Source organism: Taeniopygia guttata, chromosome 4A (genome assembly GCF_048771995.1).
Source record: "Taeniopygia guttata chromosome 4A, bTaeGut7.mat, whole genome shotgun sequence".
NCBI lineage: Eukaryota > Metazoa > Chordata > Aves > Passeriformes > Estrildidae > Taeniopygia > Taeniopygia guttata.
The window spans coordinates 9,628,331-9,641,752 of record NC_133029.1 but is presented as its reverse complement, the minus strand read 5'-3'; the positions used below and the strand labels follow the sequence as shown (position 1 = coordinate 9,641,752).

General features: G+C 45.5%; 1 protein-coding gene across 6 annotated transcripts in view; it reads right to left on the bottom strand.

Moving 5' to 3' along the window:
• STAG2 (STAG2 cohesin complex component) overlaps positions 1-12,620 on the bottom strand; it is a 71,229-nt gene extending 58,609 nt beyond the window's left edge. For 3 of the 6 annotated variants that reach the window (XM_012573116.5, XM_030272627.4, XM_030272626.4), the window contains exon 1: positions 12,481-12,620. The gene's annotated coding sequence lies outside the window, so the exon portion shown is untranslated. Of the gene's footprint in view, positions 1-11,191; positions 11,334-12,009; positions 12,158-12,480 lie in introns of those variants that run through there. The other 3 variants (XM_072929123.1, XM_072929124.1, XM_030272625.4) reach the window with 3 other exon arrangements.
• Between the last annotated feature and the right edge of the window lie 802 nt (positions 12,621-13,422).

Sequence of the window (13,422 nt, the reverse complement as noted above, 5' to 3'; positions counted from 1 at the left end):
CTATATTCACAACAGTGCTTCCAAGGAGCACCTGCAAAACTGGGGAGAACCAATGCCCACTGCCTGCTACAAATTCCAACACCAAAAAAGAAACTCCTGTTCCAACACAGCCTCTATAAATGCATGATGAACAACCCACATCTCTATAATCCTCTGTAAAACCTGAAATGATCTGCAGAACTCCAAACATCTTGTAAATATGACTTTCCTGCTGCCTCGTATTCCTGACCAGACTACAACTTCACAAAGCAAAGACAGCCTACAGTGTAGGTGTCAGTTTGATTTTCTTATAGAATCTTATTTTCAATACATCACAGTTCTGTCTATAACAGACTAGTGTTCTCAGACTTAAAATCTAAAATGGCGAGGAATTAGGCAACGAATCACAATGTAATAGCTTCTGATCACTCAAGAGCAAAGCTCTTCCCAAACACATAAAGAAAGCCAGCATCTTCTTAGCTAGGATCTCATGTTGCAAAAAACACTCTACGAGCTTTCTTCCAAGAGTGGAAGAAAACAAAATGGTCTAAACTGTGCCAAAAGTGAGGTACAGAGGAGAGGCACATGGCATGTTCAGGCATTTCTCATTATCTCTGAAGGACAATATTAATATTTTATAAGATAAAAAAAGGGTATGTCTGATTAAATCATCAGGTATTCTCAGAGATAAGACCTGTAGCCTCAGGATGCCCCGAAAATCTCCAAAGCTAGGAGGGATGGGACTTCAGATCACTGCATAGCGTGGTCCATACTCTGTAAACAGGCCAAAGCCAGACCTCATGTATAGAACTGGCACTGCAGCTTCCAGGAACCACAGAAAATTCAAGAGTGCAAAGGCTCATAATAAAATCTAACCACAGCAGGCTGGTAAGCATCCAGCTGAAGAAGGAGGTCTAGCAGAGTTTTTACAATAGCATCTGATTTACCATGCCAAAGCTCCAAGAAAAATCTTCTATAACTGTTCTTAAAATCTTCTCTTACCCCTTCCATCTTATTCCCAGTAACACCTGCAAAACTTCTAACCAGAACACAGGCTGAAACCAGAGAAAAATGTACATCATCTTCCAGCCTGCATAAATTAATGTAAATCAACCACAGTCCTGAATTTCCTTGTGGAGCTCTAATTGATCTATGACAGACTTTGCAACATTTCAGGGGAAGAAAAAAAAAGATAAAATGGAGATCACTGCAGAGATTAGAGGCCTACTTCTGGAATTGGCATGCCAGTCTGATGTTTTTTACAAGTAAGACCAGGCAGAAAAGCAGATGAGAGCAGGAACAAAGTTTCCTTTTCTTGGCTCTACAGTTACAGAAGACATTGCTACTACAGTCGGACCAGGTAACTGATAAAAAACATTTCAACTACTGAAATAATGAGTATTTCTGTATTCTTACCAGCCAAAAGCTCCAATATCCTCTTTCATGCAGAAGCAGCACACATTTAACCCACAGAAAAATACTTTTCTTCAGAGTTTAGCTCTTAAACCAGTTCACTTGTAGGGTTCAGGTGATCATAAAACACAGGCACAAGGCTAACAGAGCATGTGATCAGGACACAGACAGACCCACCCTAGCAGCAGCAGCTACTCATGGAACTGCCCTGTGAATGGGAAGGCTCATCTTCAGTAGCTTGCAGGAACAAGTATGGAAGGAAGAACACTATGAATGAGAGAGAGAAAACTCTGCACATGAAGTAATGTTGAAAAATTACTTAGTTACATAACTGCTCAATTCTGTTCTTTCACATCAGAGAGATAACTAGTCTCTCCACCAACTACCCTCACAGAAAAAACTGTTTTCAACAGATTCCTAGTTTGAGTTCTCCCCTCCAAATCCTGTTCAAAAAACCTTTAATGTTTGATCCTTTGGCATCCAAAAATTAGACATTCAAAACAAACATTTGCACCTTTCCACATCTGGCAATGTATTCCAAGATTAAGTTTTTACATTAAAGCAGTTATTTATACTGTACATATCTAATAACTCAATGCCAACATATTCCACAACAGAATAAAAAAGAGGTGATAGAACTGGACACACAACTTACTTTGGAAATGGCTCTAGTATTCATTCCCATTTTCTTCCTCATTCCTATCTTTCTTGCTATATTTTCCTTCATCATACTAATCCCATTTCATCTCCTAAAATGCTCAATTCCTTACACACTAACAAATAATGCTTATTGTAGAAGAACTGAAAAACTTCAGTAAGTTTCTTAAATCCCCAAGTTCCCAGGAACATTGAGTCAATCTTGCATCCAAAAGAACCATTTGAATTCTTCCAAGCTTCCCTTCACTGGAGATAGGGGAAGACTAAACCCATTTGTAGGCTTATGCAAGAATGCATAAATCCTTTCTTGTAAACAAAGCTTCTCTAAACCAGTTTTGAATGCAAGGTATGCTTTGCAGTTTACAGCCTCTTGGCACAAAAAGGAAAACCCTTGAGAATTCAATTTTACAGAGACTGTTACTGCATTTGGGGGTGAATAGGAAGAATCTTAATGAGTAACCTACTGTACATGAAGAGGATGACTTTCTCTATTTTCTTCTATCTGATGCTATTGAACTGAAAGTGTCTAAAAATGGTTTTGACATTTTTATATCATATTGATGTAAACAATCTGTCTTGCCACCTTTGAAAATTTCTGTTTAGCACTAACTACTGCTCTGAGGCGCTAAGCTAACTTCATAAAACCACTGTACAGGGGAATAGAAATTGAGCAGTATAACAGAGACAACGCAATGCAGCAAGATAAATAAAATTCCTAAAAGTTGATTTTTTTACATTATATTTCAACTGTCAAGCCACAGCTCATCTGTGTACAAAATATGGTTTGTTTCATAGCAGAGTGGTAATACAGTATACACGTCACTGTATCAGCAATACCTTTTAACTGATAAACATTTTAAAATTAATCAAATAGTAATATATATCAGTTTTGAAAACAGAACTTACCAAAACTAGTTGAATGAAAGCACACTTAATAAAACAAGAACAGCTTAAAAGAAGAATATTGAAAATAAAATGTAATTGAGTGGGGAAGAAAACCCAAACATTTTCCATTGTTATTGAAGCACTTGCCTTGTTAAACTATTTCTACGTTTGGTAAATCAACGTGCAAAAGCCAGTTTCACCTCTTCTTTAGCCAATTGTTTATTAGGCAAGTAACAACAGACCTATATCACAGATCCAAGAAAGATACTTGTGCAGCTTTCCTTTCTGGTTACCATAGTTTCAAATGAACTGTAGATTTCTAGAAATAATACATATGAGAAGGAATAAAAATATCACTGCTTAAATATGAAAACTGCAAGAAGAATAATTTTGATTAGTGTATGAATGGCACTTAAGTGAACAGATAAATGCTTAGGAAAGGAAGTTTTATTTGCAAGACTTCGTCAGACACAGTAAGTGAAGCTTGAGCACAGGCAGAAGAAGGATAAATACAGCACATGGAACACGAGGGAAAAGTAGGTACCAAATAGTCATTCAGTAACCATCTACCTGTCTCTTTTTCTAAAATTCCCAGGGAAAAAACATCACCAGCTCTAAATCAGGATATTATAGTTCCAAGCCTCCCACATCAAGGAATACTTTCTAAACATATACTGGGGGGTGAAAAACATGAATCTTCTCAGGCATTCAAGATAACTTTAAAACTTGAAATAAGGAAGGAGCTTCCAATAGGAACAACCTAATTGTCAGAGAGATTGAGGAAACTTCATCCTCTCAGACATTCAAAAGTTGACAAGTGGCCTTACAGGACAAGATTTAAGGAGAAGGCTGGAATAGACCTCCAGGGGTCCTTTCCCACCTAAGCAATTCTTTGGCCAAGGGCACAATTTTTTCATTGTGGCATTACTTCTAGGAAGAAACTGTGCATTCATTACACAAAATTTTATTTCATGTAGTGTTAAAAGAGAGCATTTTGGATACAGTTCTCCAAACAGGTACGTAAGAAACAACAAAAAAACACACCAAACTGGAACTTTCATGTAAGAATACTGTTCCCATCCCTAAATACTACTAAACAGCCAGGTTTTACATATTCTTATGTTATTAATCTTAAATTATTAATATGATAGTTTTTTCCTTTTTCAAATATATTTAAATTGTATTCTTTACCCTAAATTAAAATATAATGTATCAATTCTCTATTTCCCTGCCACAAGCACAGGCACTGCAGCCACTGGTCATTCTTGCTTTGGAAAAAAAAGGCTTGATCAAGCCTTCCCAGTTTCCTTCCTTGGAGAGAACATCACAGTAATCAATCCTCTGTCTCTAAGAAAATCAGAAGGGAAATGACCAGTGGTCAGGATGCACTGCCATCTTACCCAAATTAAATTAGTTCACCACTATATCTATAATTATCAAAAATGTCTTATTCCAGGACTCCTGTCAGACAGTCACCTTCAAATTGAAAACCAGACACCTCAAATGTATGCATTAATTATGAAGCTGTGTTCTTGACATTTACTATTTACATTGGGGATTTTTGTAACTTCAGTAATATATACATTCAATTACCCACAGCATATTAATAAAAGTAACAGATGAAAAAATAGAGACCTCCATACAAACTCTACTTATAACAAACTCTCCTTGTTGGAAGATTACACTCTGACAAAAAAAAAAAAAAAAAAAAAAAAAAGAAAAACCAACCTAAATTATATCACTTGCTTATTTTATCTGCTTATTAAGACTTGATATGGTCCAAATTTTCAGTTGATCCTTCTTAAGGGATGAACTGAGAGTTTTATATAAAGAAGTAACAGGTAGTACCATGAAAGACTGAAAAAGTCTTATCTTGAACAGCTTATTTTTATTTGTAAACAAAGTAGAAGTCAACTTTCTTTTGCCCAGATATGATGCTGCAAGGAAGGTCTTAAAATCCAAGGCCAAAATCCTATGTTCAGTAAAAAACTGCAGTTCAGCCATAACCAAGAACTGCAACACTACCTCCCCATCAACAATGCCCACCTCTTTCCAGTCAGTTCATGGCCTAAGCAATAGGAAACAACTGCATAAGCCCTCCTTGCAATGTGACCACAGGCAGTACAACTCACACCCTCCCAGGAAGCATCAGGGGATGCTTCATCACACGAGCCTGCGCCTGAGACTGAGGTACCACTGGAGCAGGGAGAAAGTCGAGGGGAGCCTGCAGGGAGGGTCAGGTGTCCTCCACATCACACACAGCTCTCTCACTCGCAGGCCACAAGCTAAGCAGTGTTTCACCAAACCTTTGCAGCAACTCCAAAGCCAAATTTGGAATGCAACCACAACTAAATAAAATATGCATACCTAAGTTGTTAGTTTTCAGAAGTCAGTAGTTTCAGAAATGTTTTGTCCTTTCCAAAATGGCAGTACATTCAGATTCATTATTTTGTTAAGAGGAAACCCTGAAATTTCAGCTATAATTCTTATCAACCAAAACCACTGCAGAGAGCTCCATTATATGGCAACAGGCACCATTTGAGACCTTTTTCAAAACACAAGCAGAAGTCATCAGCTTCTATCAACCCTTGAACAAAGAGAACATATGCAAAAATACTTTCCTCTCTAGAGCTATATAGAAGCAGTAACAAAAAACTGCTGCAGAAAACAAAATGATTTCTAGTGTCCACATATTTCCTTGCTCTAATATAATAACTAACATTTACAGAAATAAAGCATAGGAAAGTAAATTGCATAAAAGGTTGTGTAAGGGCAGGACTAATAAGCCATTAAATTCAGAGCCATAAGAAAATAAACCACTCACCTACCTACCAAAAAAGAATTTCACAAAAACACTCAAAACCAACACATGTTCTCAGATACTTTTTTGGGTAGGTATTGTGATCAGCTTCTCAATCACAGATCACAAACTACCCTGCTATATATGCCAATCTTCTTACATCTACTCCCTCTTCTGATCATATTCTTTTACAAGACTTCCAAAGGCAGAAATCACAGCTAGCTACACAATAAAAAAAATGTGAATAGAAGAACAGACAACAATGAAGTATATACCTGGACAAAGCAGCTATCATACAACTAATTTATTTCCCTCTGAAGCCACAATAACACAAGAGGTAACTGCACACAAATATAGTCCTACATGTCCTCAATTTCTGACTCAAATTGACATAAACAAGCTTAAATAGAGACTAGTCCTGGGCTCCTCCATGCAAACCTGTAGCCAGTAAAGGCTAGGAAAAGCCAGGAGCCACATGAAAGCCACAGGGGTACCCTGGGGGATCAAATTTTCCCACATTCCTATCTCCAAAATTGGGTACCAGATCTCAGAAAATGTTTGTGAAAGGTTTCCCTTTCCCTCTTCTCCATCCAAGATCTCACAGATCTGGGACAATTAAACAGTGGAAAACATGGAAATACAGAGATACTAAAAACTGATTGAGCATTCTGTGAAATAATGGAATGGCATAACCCATCAAATCTAGGATTCTGGTCTAGTCTCAGTGATCTCACCCATCAAACTGACAGGATCAAGAAAAAAAGAACATAGTTTATGTGTTGATACCCCTGAATACTGAAATATCCTTCCTGATACAAGCTTCCCAACATCAACTTAACCAACACCAGTCCTACAATTGTCTGTGATGATCTAAATGAGGGTCACCTTCAGAGACTTCCCTTACTTTGTATTTATGCTCAAAAAATATTAATTTCCAACTTTACCATTTTTATGAACTTTCAGACAAGAATATTTAAGGAAAATAAATTCTAGTTAAAACAACATAGGATCAAAACTACAGTTTTAACCTTGTACTCTCAAAATGAGTTTTTGCTACAGTACTCTTAAGTAAATACCTGATCTTGTCAAAAGTTAGATCAGTTTAAGGCTTGCCCTTAAACTACAAAGATGCAGAACTTTTTGAAAGCAGATTTTTTTTTTTTTCAATATAAAAGGCCAACTAAAGTCACTGTACTAATCTTCAAACACAAAACTTGTTCACTGAGTGGAAGAGCTTAACTGGTTTACTTTTCAAAGCAGTCTCAGACCGAATAAACGCTGGCCCCAGAGCTGCAGCTCCGCAGATGTGACACTGCCAAGCGACCGCAGCGCTGCCGCCACTTCCCCGCGCCCCATCCCCGCCCGCGCAGCCGCGGCCCCGCCGCCGGGGCGCCCCCTGGGGCCCGGGGAGGCTCGCTGCAGCCGCCCGGAGCCGCCGGGAGGGCCCCGCGCCCCGCGCCCCGAGCCGGGACGGGCCCCGCGCCGGGACGGGCCCCGCGCCCCGAGCCGGGACGGGCCCCGCGCCCCGAGCCGGGACGGGCCCCGCGCCCCGAGGCGGGACGGGCTCCAAGCCCGGCAGAACCGGGGGTTCATCCGCCCGCAGCCCCGCTCCGTCACTCTGCGCGGAACCTACAGCACGGGAGGGGCAGGAGGCAGAAGCAGCCCCAGAGCAGCCCACACCGCACGACTGCCGGTGTCAATGACCCAGGAACTATGGCACCTTGAGGAATTCCCATTTTTACTTGGCCTTTGAGTTTAAAGGGGAGTTCACCTAAAACGCTGGACGGCATTGAATCTAAACCACAGCTATAGGCTATGTCACCACTTAAGTTTTTGTGATGCACATGAAAAAGAGCTCTTTCTATTCCTCCATATATTTGCTGTGTGCAAACTTTTTTTCCAACCTAAAACTCCAATTCCCCTCTCACCTCTGCTTCCCACGGACTATATTATCACTCTTCTTCGTCAATGATCCTCATATAAGATGAAGTTTTCAGAATATGAATGTTTTAAGTGATACTGAGAAAGAGAGCAAAGCTTTTATTTAAGAGTATTAAACTGGTATGCTGATGGCTGCTATCAATCACTTCTTTCCATGACAAAACAAGTAGTGAACCAGATGATGCTCTTGGAAATCCTCACATCTCGTTGACAGAGACCAAATCGACAACATATTCCTCTTTCCAGTATGTTTTCTTAATTACACACATAAAAAAAGAAAAAGAGGAAAAAGGAGGAAAAACAAACAAACAAAACAACATCCACCAACAAAAAAACATTTTGGAAATTCACACCTACAATATTCTCCAATGTTTTCAAATTAGTCAGAGAAGGAATGGCCACTGTAGGTAGAGATCACACAAAGTTGAAAACCTTGTCTCATCTGACAAAACACAGAATTCCAGTACCACAACCAACAAACATAAGTAACAAGCAGAAATATTTGCTTATTTTCTGGGATTCATTTGGTGAAAACAAGCAACTGAAGTATTTCAGGTTTCTGTAAAACATACAACCTGTTTTTACTGGCATACAAGTCTCAGAAAAGCTCATCTCTCCTAAAATATTTGCCTGCAGCAAAACAACTGAGACAGTAAGACCACAAATGAAAATGACAAACGAGGATTCTGGAATCATTCTAAATTTGAGCCATAAGTGACAAAGAGCAATCTAATTCTAAAAAGTTCATAAAGCTTTGATGTGCCAACTTCATTTCATGACTTAACTAAGTCTAACACAGTTGCTCCCACCACCAAGAGCAGGAACTTTCAAGTGGTTTGTTGCCTGCAGCTATTTTCTACAGGAGACTGCAGTAGCATGTAATATTCAAGAGAAGCTGTCTACATTACTTTATTTTTTTATAATTCAGTTGCTATTGGTAAGTTATACTGAGACAAAATAAACCTAGAGAGTATTTAACTGACAATTCTATTCACACTCCTTCCAAGTGGAAATTACTTCACTCCAAATGTTGAAAGACTTGAACATGCAAAGTTCAAACGTAATATATTTATGGAATTTTAGCTAGATTACCAACCAGCTAACTGAATACTCCAATTTATAAAATGAATGCTATTCAAGTAACATAATGGATTTTTAAACTAAGTATTTTAATAAGCTATGAAATAGCAATTTTTTGCAACTTCACAGAATCCAGTTTTTAAAAAATATAATCAAATATCACAGGATCCTTGATTTAAACCAACTCAAATTAATTCCTTTCCAGTTGCAAAACATCAAGACCTTATATCTAAAAGATGAGAACTACATAAATTTTTATCTTAACTTCTTAAATACAAGTTTAACAGATCCTTACACTGGTTATTGACTTTATTCAGCATTACCTTCTTGAAACTGTAAATGTATGAAAAAGCTCTAAAAGCGTAACTCTGGCCCAAGTACATAATTTGGAAGTTATCTGAAGGCTAGGAAGTATCACAGAAAAATTAAAGTCTCTCTGATCTCCCAGTTCCATGCCTGTGGATTTTTTGGTTGGTTGAATTTAAGCTTATACAACAGCCAAATTTAAGTTTACCACAGCTAACAATACAAACAACAGCAACAGAAATTCAGGGTTTTGCGTCACAGGTTGCACAAAGCTCACCTGTAGACAACACAATAAAATGTCACTGGTTCTGTCAAGAAGGACCAACATGAGCCATATGAGTTACACAGCACGATCTATTTGTCAGAGATGGGATTCAATTAATATTTTTCTCCTTTGTATAACTTCAAAGATATTTAGTCTTTGATTAATCAGAACAGTATGGGGATTCCAGCCTGTACACCTCCAGGTCTTTCAGCAGCAAAAAATATTCCTATTTATGCTAAAAACAAGGCAGCTCTCACACCCTGTTTCATTTAGCAATGAAACTGTTATCGTGCCATAAAAGTAAACAAACTATGTTACCCAATAAAGAGCCTTATACCAGATCTGTGGTACTGACTTTGGACTGATCACCCGGAAGACAGATCCACAAAATTATGAGTTGAGGATAATAATAACAAGTGATACCAAGATGACGAAGATTAATGATGGCCAATTGCACAGTCACTTGTGGTATTTATTTCTTTGCACACTATCAGCCAGCCTGCACATGGATAAGTCTCGGGAGAGTTCAAAACCAGATAAATACTCCAGGAATAATACTAAATAGATTACTGATTTAAAGAAAAGAGACTATGAAAAACGGAAAAAGCTGTTTCGAATGACCAAGGACTACAAACGAGAAAGAAGTAATGAATCACAAATGGAGACGGAACTGCCAAGAGTTAACAGGGAGCCTTATGCTTGGAGAACAACACCTCGCTGTAGGAAACGCTAGGAACTCTCAATCTTGGTCATTTAAAACAGGATTCAACAAAACTCCCAGCGAGCACAAAAGCGTGGTGCAACGCCTTCCAGAGAAGCGATCCGAAAGGCGCCTTCCTGCGGCTCCCCCCGGCAGCCCGGGAGCCGCAAGCGGGACGCGGGGCGGAGGGGCCCGGCCGGCCGGAGGAAGCGGCCGCCTCCCGCGCGGCGGCGGCCAATGGGCGGCGGGCGCGGCCCGAGCGCGGCGAGCAGGCCCGGCGGGGCCGCCGTGACGCACTTGGGCAGCCGCCCGCCCGCCCGCCCGGGCACGGCCCCCCCGCACCGCGCCGCGCCGGGCGGCGGCCCCGCCGCGCCGCCAAAACGCGGGGTCACACCGGCGGCCCCGGCGCCTCGGGACACCGGCACGCCAGGGGTGTGTGGTTCGGGGAGCGCACGGGAAGGGAGAGCTCTCGAGCGCGGACAGGGCAGGCGGGGCTACCCGGGCTGCCAAAAAGTAATTAAAAAATAAAACAAACGGAAAGAAACCCCAAACACACACACACACAAAAAAACCAACACCAAACTAAACAACCAACCGCCCACTCCCCCTCAGTAACTGGAACACCGGACTCGGCGGCGATCGAAACTTTGTGTCACCTCCTAAAGCCGCATCCCGTGGGAACACAAGAAAGGAGAGCCGGGCCCAGGCAGTATAATAAATAAATAAAAGCAGCGACAGAGGGGCCCGATCGCTTCCATGCCCGCTCGCGGGGGCGAGGAGAGAAAAAAAAAGAAAGAAAAAAAAATTTGAGGTCGGTGGGTCCCGGATTTCCACGGGGCAGACGGATTATACAACGCTGCCAGGAGAGGAAGGCATGGAGGCAGCGCGGCCGGGAGCAGAGCGGCGCGGCCCCCAAGGCCAGCACGCCCAGCAGCACCAGGGATGCGCTCGGGCAGGGAGAGGAATTCCCGGAAAACAGGGCCTCCCGGCCCGGCCATCTGCGGCCGCTCTCTGCTCTGTCCCTCCGTCCCTAACCGCAGCAACCATATATGCGTATATACACACACACATATATATAAATATATATATGTTTCTTTTTTTAAATCCGTCTAGAGAAAATAAGCGCCCAGAAAAGAGAAACACCAGGAAAGCTCTCGTTTCCTACCTGGGCAGGGTTCAGCTCAGTTCAGTGCGTGCCGAGGAGGAGGGGGCAGAGAAGCACTATCTAAAACAAAAGTGGCGCCAAAACCCCCCAGTAAGAAGCATTCTCCTTCCTCCTCCTCCTCCTGCCCCCCTCCCCCACCGGGGCCGGCGAGAGCCCAGCGGGGTTCCAGCAACACGCGGCTCCCGGCATCGGGCGTCCCCGGCACAAGTTGGCAAGCGCCCTTTCTTTACAAAAAAAAAATAAAGGAAGCCGAACGGAAACTGCCACAACTCTTCCTCTTAGCGGACAGCAGCCGAGGAGCTCGGCCAAAGTCACTCGGAGGGGAAAACTCGACCCACAAAGGCCTTCGCCGAGCTGGGCGCCGGGGCGGGGGGCAGCGAAGGGAGGCGGAGGGGGGGAAGGTCAGTCCCTACCTACGTCCTCACCCGGGCCGAAGGAGCCCCGCTTCCGCCAGCCCTCCCATGCAGTCACGGGGAAGGGCGGCCAGAGTTCCCCCAGCTCTGCGAAGAGAGACTGAGGAGACAAGCCCCGATCCCTCGGCACTTCCCTGCGCGGGGAACCCGCCGGGAGCGGGCTGGAAGGAAGAACTCGGCCACTGGGCAGCGGGGAGCAGGGGGAAGGGAGCCGTGGCGAGCGCTGTCAGGGGTGCGAGTCCCCGGCCCACGGCCTCCTCCGACATTCGACCCCGGGGCACCGGCAGCCGCCCCACCATTTTCTCTGCGCGGCCCAGCGCTGCCCCCGAGCGCGGCTCGGGCCCCGACCCCGTTCCCCTCGCCTGCCCACCCGAGCGGCCCGGCCCGGCTCGCCCGCACACACACCCCACGCACACAATGCCCGAGTCCTCCATCTTGCCGGCAGCCCCTGCTCGGCTCAGCAGAAGGGGGGAGGAGGAGGAGGAGGAGAAGGCGGTTCTCCATTTTAGCTCGCCGAGCGCCAGGCCCGGCCTGCCCGCGGCCGGCTCTGGGGAGGAGGAAGGGGGCCGGGACGGGCAGGGGGGCCGCTTTCGGCGCCCTCTCGCTCTCTCACTCGCGCTCCGCTCGCCTCCCCCCTCCCCGCCGCGGCGCGCCGGGAACGGGGGGTGGGGAAGCGGGGGGCTGGAGTGTTTTCGCGGCTCGGCCCCGCCGTCCTCCATCTTGGCTGCGCGCAGTCCCCGCGGCCAGCCGGCCTGGCGCCCCGTGCGGGCCCGGCCGCCGCGGGGCCCCGGCCTGGCCTCTCATCGCCGCCGCGCACCGCGATCCCGCGTCCCCCCGCCAAACTTCCAGAAGCTTCGCCGCCATTTTCTAACTTACCTTGCCCAGTGTCGGCGTAGGCAGCGAGGAGGCCCCGGCGCGCAGCTCCGCTCCCGTATCCCCGGCGCGGCTCGCCGGCTGCGCGCCCGTCCCGGCCGGTGCCGGGCTGTGGGCGCGGAGGGGGCGCGGGGCGCGGGCGGGTCGGGGTTATTTAATTTGGCGGCGGCGCTGGGGATTGTTTGGGGTGTTCGCTGCTCGGCGGCTCGCGGGCGAATGGAGGGCGCAGGCGCCACCTGGCGGCCGCCCAGCGGGGCCCGCTCTCCTGGGCGTGGGGCGACACCTGCCGGCCGGCCGCGGCGGCGCGGCGCCGAGCGGGGTAAACAAGGCGCGGCGCATGCGCGGGGCGGGCCCGGCACGGGCTCGGCGGCGCGGCCTAAAAAGGAGCGGCCGCTCGGACACGGCAGTGCCCGGGACGCGCCCGCCGCTCGCAGCGCCTGGGCTCTGCCGGAGCAACCCTGCGGTAATTGGACGTGATTGTTCGGCTGACGTGAAGCTGGGCTTTGCCGTAAGCGCCCCGCGGAGCCGGCAGCGCAGGGCTGCCCGCGCTGTGCCGCCGGAGCCGTGGCTCGGGCGATAATCGCGGGCTGCCCTCACGGACGCGGGTGCCTTATCTCGGGAGCTGCCGGGCGCGGAGACGTGAGGGCTGCTGGCACCCACCGCAGCGTTCTCCAGAAACGCTTTCTGCTCCTGCCCATCGCCCTGTGTGCTCAAGCTAAATGAGCGGGTGTGGGATTCCTTTTTTCTCTTATACGAACTGAAACGATCCGTATAAGCAGTACAGAATTCTTAAAGTAACCAGATGTACAGTTTGTGACGCCTGGGTTTTTTTGGGTTTTTTTTTTTTTCACTTTATTGTGTAATGCTAAGCACGTTGCTCATGCTGAATAGTTCCACGTACGATTATATTTAGATCAGTCAGCACAATAATACTTTTGTCCTGGT